The sequence below is a fragment of the Leptopilina boulardi genome, unplaced genomic scaffold (assembly GCF_019393585.1).
Source record: "Leptopilina boulardi isolate dan_hultmark-lab unplaced genomic scaffold, ZJU_Lbou_2.1 LbouV2_392, whole genome shotgun sequence".
Taxonomy (NCBI): Eukaryota; Metazoa; Arthropoda; class Insecta; order Hymenoptera; family Figitidae; genus Leptopilina; species Leptopilina boulardi.
Window position 1 is genome coordinate 1744851 of NW_026137965.1, and position 11987 is coordinate 1756837.

Sequence of the window (11987 nt, forward strand, 5' to 3'; positions counted from 1 at the left end):
TTTGTTTATTCAAGTTTGCATTATAAATGAATATAATAAATGTTTCAAAGTTTAAAAAAGCCGATTTGGAATAAGAAATATATAATTTTTTAAAAAGAAATAAAAGCGAAGTGTGACAGATTCACCAACAATTTTATCAAGTGTAATATTAACCGGTAATATTACCATGAGGCAGACATTTTAATATTACGTGCTACTTGGGATATTTCTAAGTTAATTTTATACCATTAAAATACTGTTTTAAGACATTTGATATTAACTTAAAATACTAAAGAAAAGTCAATTAAAAATTCCTAATATAATTAATATAGTATCAATAAAAAATTCAAACCATTCGATATATTTCAATTTCGAAATTGAACATTAAGTTTATAATAAATTTACTAATAATGAAAATAAAGTTATTTATAAAGTTAACTTAAAACTGTAAGTTTATCTTTAAATTAAAAATTTTGTTTGTTTGATGGTTTTAATTGTTCTTATATGCAAAAAATAAAATATTTTATTTAGATTTTTTGACTGTGTTTTCAATTGACTTACTTGTAATGCGGGTATATATGTAGTAAAAATTCATTTTGAAAAAAATTACGTTTTACACGGGGAAAAAGTTCAGTAAAAGTTTACGGGGGGGGGGGGGGGGGTTAATAAGTGGCAAAAATGTGTCTACATAGTTTATGAACGCTCCGATAACACAAAAAAAATTTTTGATTTATATTAACATCCCAGGCGAGAAAAACCAATGCTGACGATGGGTTAAAGGTAGATTCTAGCTTGGACGCCCAGCGTGGGTCTGTAAAAATTTTTTCTCGTAACATTACCACTTTCTACGTAGGTCCAAAATCTTACCTACTGTGAAAGTGGCATAAGTACATAAAACAGTATAACAGCATCTACAATGGGGAAGTTTATACACTCAAAAAAAATTCATGGTAAATTTGACTAATTTTAACTATTTCTCCTAGTTCCAAGAGGCACCTATTAACAAAAAGTAGTTGAGATAACTATGTAAAAACGGGTAAATCAACTGTAAAATTTAGTAAAAAAAACTATATAGTAAAATTATTATTATTAATATTATTATTGAGATCCATTTTTTTACCCTCTCCCCTACTACTTTCGTTTATATATGCCTTATAATATTTAATTTTTGTATACCTAACAGAGAAAAATCCCTAAACGCTGGGGATTGAACGCACGACCCTAACATTCGCAAGCCGACAACTTAACCATCTAACCGCGCACGCCAGCTAAGATGGCTTGCTTGATATTTGAGGACATTCTTTCATCTACACAAATCCTAAAAATAACAATTTCCAACAGTAGTTTTTACTATTAAAATGTTGTAAAGCCATTTAAAATCACGTGACAGTTATTTCAACTACAAATATTAGTAATTTTCACTCGGTGAAATTGACTACTAAAATTTAGTACCACCAACTGTCTGAGTTTAGTTTAAATAGTTCTGAATATGGTACTTTTAACTGCTTTTTTTAACTACACATTTTCAGTCATTTTTACGAATGCTATTTTTTTGTGTGTAATCGTATTAAAAATATTTTAATTGAAATTTATTTTTATATTATAAAATTATTACTTTTCTTCATTGCAATAAAAAATATGTGATACAAATAATCAAATTTATATAAACATTTATTTGAAACAAATTATTTTATTATTATTTGAGTTACAATATATAATAATACATATATTAATATATTATGTATGTGACGAGATATGAATAAAATGGAATATAATGAGCAAAAAAATTTTAGGTTACATTGCGTTTCATATCGGGTCATATATATATATATATATATATATATTATATTAATAATATTATTAAAAAACGAAAAGTAATTTACAACACCTAAGTATTATCATAACTATTACTTTTAAGGTGACAAATGGGGTATATTTACTTTTATATGCAAAAGTGAGAAAAATTGTATTTGTTTCATTTTCAAAGTTGAAAACTACTGGGTTTTTTAAATTTACTATTTTGAGTGCGTTTATTTAATTTTTAAAAATGTAAATTTACACAAAAAAATATAACATCACAATTTTGTGTACTTGTACATTATAGAGTACTTTTGTCGCTTTCAAAGAGGGTCCATTTTCTTACCTACTTGGAAACTCACACAAAAGCAATTTAATCTTGTACTATTACAATGTTTTGTTCTTTTACCACTACGAAAATTGTAAAGTTACAAGTTCGATTGTATTTCTAAATTCAAAAAGTGTATAAATATCTCACTGAAAATATAGTAAAATTACACAAATTCTAAAATGTTATTTTACTATTTCAAAATGTAAATTTTTTATTTTTCACAATGCAGTCCTCAACCAAGCTTCATAAAGCTTGAACCCATTGTCACTTCGCGCCTGAGCAGTTTTTATTTTTTAAAAAAAAAAATTTAAAACCTCCAACCATATAATATATTGTTAATAAATCGTAAAATTGGAAAAAAGCATAATTTTCTGCATTTTTACTCAAGTGCATATAAATTCTTCATTTGCAGTTCAAATAATAATAAAATATATAATAATCATAATATATTAATAATAAAAATAATAAAAATGTATAAATAATTAATTAAAAATTAATAATAACTAATTTTTTCTGTGATATATTTACGAAAAATTATTTTTAATTCTTTGAAAACAAATAATTAGTAAATTTTCTAATTTTACATAAATTTCTTTAAAAATAATTATATAGTTTTAAATAAAAAAGTATAGCTTTTAAAAAATTGTGTTTTTAGTTTTGCATTTTTTACTAATTTTAATTGATGATAGGTACTAAAATATTAAATATAGTAATTTAGATAAAAATGTGTTATTTTAACAAAATTCTTAAAATACATAATGGAATTATTATATCCAATTTGATATTGAAGCAAAAACAAAATTTTGTTTGTTTCATTTATTAATGATATATATATTATTTTTTTTCAAAAGTCAATGTGCAAATATTTTCGCATACAAATCAAAGGCTTGATAGTTAGGGTTGGGTTTTGCATTTCTCATGCGAATGAGATCAAGAGTCTCTCATCTGGTCTCTCGCGTTATAATCAGTCCCATACGCCCACTCTTACGCGACATGCATAAATAAGACTTAACGTTCTTCTTTATCACTGATATAATAACATTGTGCTGACGGTTCCCGTGAAATCGCTCGTTACTTTATTTTTTAAAAATATTTTTTATTATTTTTCGCTTCTTGAAACGTTTTTCTTTTTTTTCTTTTATTTTTTTTGCTTACTTAACATTCGGACAAATCAGCACATTTAAAATTGCACGGTTAGTCTCGTTTTGAAAAGGGATTTATTAGCATAAGAGAGATTTTTCGAGAGATGTAAATAAAAATTTTCTTTTCCTCTTTTTAAAAGATAAATTGATAATCATGAATATATATATATATATATATATATATATATATATATATATATATATATATATATCATGATATATATGAGAGATTCTTTTTCAATCGCCCCAGCCCAAAAAGTCAATGTTCTGGGATTGGCTTCATACTTTGGTAAATTGTTGTCCTATATGATAGTAATAAATCCCTAAAATATAAACTCATTAAAAAAATATTTGTAGAAAGTAGAGGGGGTTGAAGTTTTTACGTTAAGGGTAACATTGTCATTTTCAAATCCGTATAACTATGACAAAAGTTAATGGATTTTAATTTATCTCTAATGAATTTTAATGCATTTTTCACGTACTTTTCAAAAATGTATACAAAATTTAAAAAAAAATTTTTTTGACCCCTTTTTTTCAAAATCAACCATTATTTTTCGATTTTCACCCCTTCGGGAATTTTTTTTTTAATTTTTTTTAGTTTCATTGGAAAGCTGAGGTTTTTTCCCATGAGCTATGTAAATATGAAAGTGGGACAACAATAATTTTGCGAGAAACATAATATTAAATTAGATGGTGCCTACCTAAATCCTCAAATATGGTCTCCAGGTACACCCCTTATCGGCACCGCCTACTTTAATATTCTGTTACTCACAAAATTATTGTTGTCCCATTTTCATATTTACATAGCTCATCGGAAAAAACCTCAGCTTTCCAATGAAAATAAAATAAAAAAAAAAAATACCCGAAGGGGTGAAAATCGAAAAATAATGGTTGATTTTGGAAAAAAAGGGGTCAAAAAATTTTTTTTTTAAATTTCATATACATTTTTGAAAAGTACGTGAAAAATGCATTAAAATTCATTAGAGATAAATTAAAATCCATTAACTTTTGTCATAGTTATACGGATTTGAAAATGACAATGTTACCCTTAACGTAAAAACTTCAACCCCCTCTACTTTCTACAAATATTTTTTTAATGAGTTTATATTTTAGGGATTTATTACTATCATATAGGACAACAATTTACCAAAGTATGAAGCCAATCCCAGAACATTGACTTTTTGGGCTGGGGCGATTGAAAAAGAATCTCTCATATATAGGTATATATATATATTTTTTTTAATTTCACGATTAATTTGTTTTTACAGAAATTAATTACTGTCCCAAAAATGTTTATAATTGTAAATTTTTTTTTAAATATTAAAATAAATAATAATTTTGATAAATAAATAATATAATATATAGTATATTTATTGTTTTAAATTCACAGAATTCATACAATAGAGATCCGTATACAAAAATCACGATCGATAAAATAAGATATAATAAAATTACAGATTTTTTCTTCATCTTTAGTATAAGCTCGTTCTTTAGTATCTCACAATAATACAAACAAAAACACACACAAATAAATAATTAAAATACAAATATTAAGCTTAATATATTGCTATGTAAGGACAGATCGCGCTCGTATCGCTCTCACTACGAAGTTCGCAAATGTTCTCAACATCCCCCCAGCAAACACTGTTACAGGTCAGTTATAGAACTGTTACAAATTTTTTGAGAACGAATTTTTTTCTGTAACTGGTTATGAACCTGTGAGTCACTGGTTATGCAAAATGTCGTACTCAGCGGATATGTAAAATTCTGTAATAGATCTAGAATATAGTTACAAATGTATTTGTAATAGTTCTAGAACTGGTTTGTAACAACTATAAAATGGTACATAACTATTATCGCACGATTATTACCTAAAAATACATGCAAAATATTTTTATTCTTAATAAAAATATTAAAACTTGATGTAATAGAAAAAGGAAACTCTAAAATAAACATAGTTAGAACAGTGTCAAATTTCAACTGTTCTATAACAATATCGCTTCACAGGCTAATACGCTAACCATTACGCTACCCTAACATGGGAATATAAATACAAAATTAATTTGATAACTTGCGACTGAGGAGGATTTAAAAATTGTATTGCTTATATATAAAAAAAACAATAAGACTATGTGATGTATACTTAAGTAAAATGAACTATTTATTTATTAATTCCATAGGAAATAGTGAAGCTACTTATGAACACTTCAAAATTTTTAATCTCGGGTACAAATATATTCCAGAACTGAACTTCATCAAAATTTTAGAACAGTTACATATCATTGTTCCGATATAGTTCTAGATATGCGATGGAACATTAGTTACAAAAAATTTGTGGCTGTAGTGTTATAGAAATGTTATGTAACACTGTTGCAGAATTGTTCCCATTTTTAGGTACAAATGTCATCCAGAACTAATCTGCAACAAAATTTTAGAACAGCTATACATAACACTTTTCAGACACAGTTCTAGAACGTGTTTGCTGGGCCTTTATCGTCAAAAGTCATCAGATGGGACCAAAACCACCCTTCGGAGAAACTCAAATTGGTGTTCTTAAATACTTCCTCTCTAAGACCTGAATAAAATGGACATATTGCTAAGATATGGAACATTGTTTCCTTTTCTTGAGAATTGCAAATCGAGCAAACTTGGGATTAATTAGAAAAGTTTATTTTTTAAATTTGATTCTCTGCCTTATACTTGAGGTCATTCGAATTTGACAAATTACTCGAACTGTGGACATTTTTAATCCCGCGTTCAGGTAAAAAGAAATGTTTCTCTCGATTGGCAAGGATGTCAGGATCTGAAGACTTTCTGTTTTTAACAGTCTAGCCTTATCAGTCTCTACAAGAAATTTTTCGCACACTTTCATAATATCGCTCGCCTCCGTTAACAAAACATTTACATCCAAGGTGTCATTATTTTTATTATAACCCATATTTCTAATTAAGGCTTCGACCTGTAACGCCTAATTATACTTTTGACAGGTTCTCTCGCGTTGTCTTGCTAGGCTAAAAATTTTATCGCAGCAGATTTTAGGGTATCTATTTTCTGACATACCATGAAGCTTTTCCATCCATTTAAATAACGACTTTTAAATGGTAAACGATAAATGAATTCTTTTTGCTTCTACTCTTATAGCATAATTTGGCGTATTGCTCAGTAACATTAATAACATCTTAAAAAAGTATGTCTGGGATTTTTCTATGGTATCTAAAAATTGCAGTCCCCAGACCTCTGCTCCGTAAACTGCAACCGTTTTTACCATGGCATCGAATAACCTGATTTTCAGTTCCCACGTGTCCGATTTAGATTTTTCTAGAATATTTAGCACCGATTCTGTAGCCAATTTTGCTGCCGTTTGCGCTCTGTCTGCAGCTGCATTGAAATAGCCCGAATTCGAGAAATGCGTGCCCAGATAGGTGTATTCCCTGACTATCTCTAACTCGGATTTATCGTAGGTAAACAAATATTTTTTTCTGCGAGCCCCCTTTTGAAAAATTATTATTTTTGATTTTTTGAGATTAACTTTTAATTCGTTTTCATTGCAGTACTTATGTAAAATCTTTCATTTTCTTTGTAAGTCGCTAGCCGAATAGGCCAAGATGACGATATCATCCGCGTAGGCTATAATTATAATTTCATTCTTTAAATCGATAGAAATACCCCTGGCGCCATGTTCGCGAAAATATATTTCCATGTCACTAATATATAAAGAGAAACATAAAGGACTTAAGGTTTCTCCCTGTAACACGCCTTTAGTAACTTCTACCCAGTTCGAGATTTCTTTTTTTCATCGAATTCCAATAGTGGCCTGATCATATAAATTTTTACAGATTCTGACAAGCTTCGAGCTCACTCCTAATTTAAAAAGTTTATACCACAATTTGTTATGATTTATCGACGGAAACGCGCTCTCAAAGTCCAAAAAAATGGCAAATAGTTTACCCTTCTCTCTGCTTAAGTGTATTTGAATCATAGAATTTAACACAAAGATATTGTCTAAGCAGCTTCTTTTTTCTCTAAATAATAAATAAAATAATAAATAAAAATTTTAAAAATACATTGTATTTATTAATAATTACAGAAGTTTTTTTCCGATGACGATATAAATTATTTGTTTGCAAATCTGGTTTTTAGCGGAAAATATGTCATTTATTTTAATTAAGACGACTGTTTGCGATTCTAGAAAGTCGATATAGAATGCGAGATATTCGTCGTTGATGCGATTCTTAGGATAGGATTCAAAAATATCTTGCTCCAATTTTGTTTAGGGCCAACATGTCAAATTGTGGGACCAACTTTCGTGATAGTTTCTTGAAGGCCATTTTAAAAATTAAAAACGCTGTCAAAATTGATAAAGCTAACCGAGCGTGATTTAGTTTTGTTTTTTTTCTAAAATCGCATTTTTTAGATGACACGAATAATTCATATTGCGAGTTCAGTAATTTGATAAATACAAAACGTTATTGTTTCTATATAAACTTATTTTTGACAAAAATTTATTTAATATTTTTTTATTACATTTTTTAAAATTATTTATTTATTTTTTTAAGTTTTATTATTTTATTATAAATTATTCCATTTTTAAGAAATAATTAAATCATAATATAAATATTATTTATTTTTATTATCCATATAAGTATAATTTTACTGAAAACAAAAAAATATATAGAAATTAATTTTAATTTATATTATTTATTTTATTTACCTACTTATTTGTTATTATATCTCGTATAATAATATATAATTAATTAATAAATAAAAAAATTTCAATTTGTTCAAATATATATTAGAATTTTCAAAAAAAGCATATTTGAAATTTCAAATTTTGCGCGCTGCGAAAATATCCTCATCACTAATTTACCAACCACTCGAGTGATGGCGCTACTGTAACACGCCCAAAGTGTCTTTAACTTTGCTTTTGGCGCTCAAACAATGTGTTTGATTTTGTTTCCTTTATTTGTTTTAAAGCTCGTATTTCAATCTGTGCTTTATTTTAATAATTCCCTCTATTATTTTTATAAAGAAATTAAAAATAGAAGTAATTACACAAGTGTTTCAGCATATAAAAAGTGTGTAATGCGAGTGTCCGATGTGTCTCAAATCTTCATGATTTCAAGGTTATATTGACCAAAAAAAAGTTGAAACCGAAATAAAATTCCATTTTCACATAACAAACAAACGTCAACAATTGTTAAAGTACATTGTTATAACAAAAAGAGAAAAAAGTGAAAAGTTATGTTTGGAGTTCATTTTTTCAGTTAAGTTTTTTTTCTTCTAATTCCTGCTGCATTGGGCAAATTTATTGATTTTTTTTTATTTTTTATGTTATTCATCAATTTTGAGTGTTGATTGAAAAAATTATTAACAACTACCTAATTATTTAATATAATTACAATTTGAATTTACAGTAGCCCGTGTAGAAAAATTTCCTGGGGCTGGCCTGATTCCTATACCTAACCTGAAACCTAATCTAACGCTTTAACGACCGCGGCTAAATCGTCTGAAATTTTTTTATTCAAATTGTCTATATGAATTACAATTGTAAAAATCTTAATTTATATTATTAATTTTACTTAATTTAACTATTTAATAATAGTTATACTCTTTTCACTATAAAAAAAGTTAGAAGGATTATTTTTATTATTATTTTTAATAATTTTGTAATTGAATTGTTTAATATGAAATGTCCTTTTTTAAAAAATAAATAAAATATATGTCAGCTTAAATTAAATGAAAAAGAAATTGAAAAATCCGATTAATCTTAATTATGTTGTCATGTCAACAAATAAAAAATTTTAGTTATCTATTTCTTCTGGCCAGCACCGGAGCTGGTTCGGCTAGACCTTCCAGACCAGCATCGCTAGATACAGTCTAGAAATTCCCAATGAAAAAATTTTAATTATCTATTAGTTCTGATGAGCCAAAAGTTCTGAACGTTCAAATGAACGAAATATTTTTTCCAATCTATAAATTATTAAAAATTCTAATGACAATGTAAAATAAAACAGTAAATTAAACAATTATTAAATTAATAACTTCTTTTTAGATATTTAAAACAATATTTCGTAATAAAAATCGTACTTAAAGAAGTTGCAAAAAAAAATTTTGTTCATTTGAACGTTTAAAACTTTTGGCTCATTAGTTCTGGAAAGCATCAGGGCTGGGTCTGGCTAGACCTTTCAGACCAACATCGCTGGACACAGTCTAGAAATTACAAAATAAAAATTTTCAGTTACCTAGACCTTCTGTCCAGCACCAGAACTGGGTCTGGCTAGACTTTCCAGACTAGCGACGCTATTCAGGGTCTGACTAGTGTCTGAGTAGCACTAGAACTGGGCCAAGCCAGATCGTCCAGACTAGCGATGCTAGATGCTTTCTATATTGCGCCAGGCTTGACTCTAGGCGTTCCAGAAGATTTTTCTACACGGGAGAGTATGAAAATTTAGAAATTTCAGGAAAAATACCAAAAGTCGTTGGTTATTTAGATAAAATATTTTTTACAGTGCTTTCAATTTATTTCAATTAGGTATTATCGACATAAATTTTATAACATGCATAAAAGTAATTTTGATGATTAGTTTACTGATGAAATATATTTTTTCACTATGTGCTGCTTTTAATGTAATTTCGTATTTTATATCATTTTTGTTTCGTGTAAAGTGCCCACACGTGCACAATATGTTACTCTAAGCTTACCTCAAGCTTACATGTAAGTTTTGTAAGCTAACACTGTAAGCTTCCGGTAAGGTCGAGGTATGCTTATAGCAATATATATTATGCTGTGTGGGTGTTTATATTTTTCAATATTTTGAGCATTTATAATAATAATATTTATTCTTTTATTATTATTATTATTATTATTATTATTATTATTATTATTATTATACAGGATGTCTAACAAGGATTGAGAAAAAAATTCCCTGACTCCTCCCTGACATTTTTTGATTTTTCCCTGACTTTTTAATAACCTTATTTCTGCTTTCTTTGGACAAAAATATGGTTACTGACATATTTAACAATAAATTAATTTCTAATGGTAGTAACAAATGGTAATAAAAACCATTCAAGTTTTTTTAGATTAAAAAATTTTTAAATTCACAAAAAAATTTTATTATTGTATTTATTGTTTTTTTTATTGTATTGTTATTATTGTATTTTTATTATTATTTTTAATATTTGTCTATATTTTATTTCTTTATATAAATTTTTTTTTTAAATTCTCTTTTAGTTTTTGCTGCAATTTTTTCTCCCCCATTGAATTTAATGAAGTCAGCCTAGCGTTCACCTTGGATCGTTTACAAATTACAATACTAAGTAAGTGCCATATTACAACATTCAATTATTTTCCTAATCTCAATTACAAACATAATCCTGGCAATGCATAATAGCCACTAATTTCACAAATTTATTTCCAACTTCTTGGAAGAGATAATTATGAGTTTCTCTCTTATTGCAATGGAAAAACGAATGCAATACTAATGATGCAAATTAGAGTAAATTGTTTAATTAACATATAAATACAAATTGACAAAAATTGTTGCACGTTGCAATCACAGCTGATTCTAGTTTTTTTTTCTAAATTCTTAATTTTTTCATTGTCAGTAACGGTGTTTTTTAATATTATTATTATAAACAATAAAAATGTCGACATAAAAAAAAGATATTAAAATATCTCTAAATAAAATTTTTAAAAATTAAAAAAAAAGTGCCCTCATAACAAAAGGATATCCCTAGAATATCCTAGAATGATCCCCATTATATCTTGGGATATCCATAGGATATCCCTAGGATATCCAAACCGCCGGTCTTTGGGACATCAACAGGACATCCATAGGATATCCATAAGACATCCACAAAATATCTATTGGATATTATATCGCAGGATATCCATGGGATATTCTCAGGATGTCCGTGGGATATTCTTAGGATATTCACGGGATATTTAATATCTCAACATACATTTTTAAAGGTTAAAATTGTTAAGCTAATATAATGAATAATAATATAATAAAAACAAAAATCTTATGAGCTTCTAATTTATTTTAAATGAAGATTTGAAACGCATTTTTCAAAGTTTTTAAATAAACTCATGCACTTAATGTATAATTAATATTAATTGTTATTCGTTATTTGCGGGGAAGAATTTATATTGTTTAAAGCCAATTTATTTTCTGACAATATTAAGCATATGAATAAAGGAATGAATCACGAATGAGAAAAAAATTAGTTAATAATTTTTCAAATTAAACAACTTTCTCGAAAAACAAGTTGCATTTTATTTTATTTATATAAAATTTAATTCACAGAATATTCTCACTCGTAGTCTCATAATGACTTTAAAAACAGTATCCTGAGGATATCTTCTTGACATCCAGAAGATATACTGAGAATATCCTGATGATATCTGTGGGATATCCTGACGATATCTATGGAATATCTGGAGGACATTTATGAAAGTCTATAGAGATATCCAGAAGATATCCATGGGATATCCAAACCGTCGATTTTTTGGATATCCTTAAGAGATCCTTTTGATATCCATAGGACATCCCTAGGACATCTGCGGGATATTATCAATATATCCCACGATATCTTGTGTTATTATGGAAGTAATAGTTTAAATTGGAAGTATAGTTTAAATTAATATAGCGAGTTTGTAAAAAATAAAAATAGTCGTAAATAATAGAATTTTTCATTTATATATATTTATTTCTATACATGGAGACCGCCTA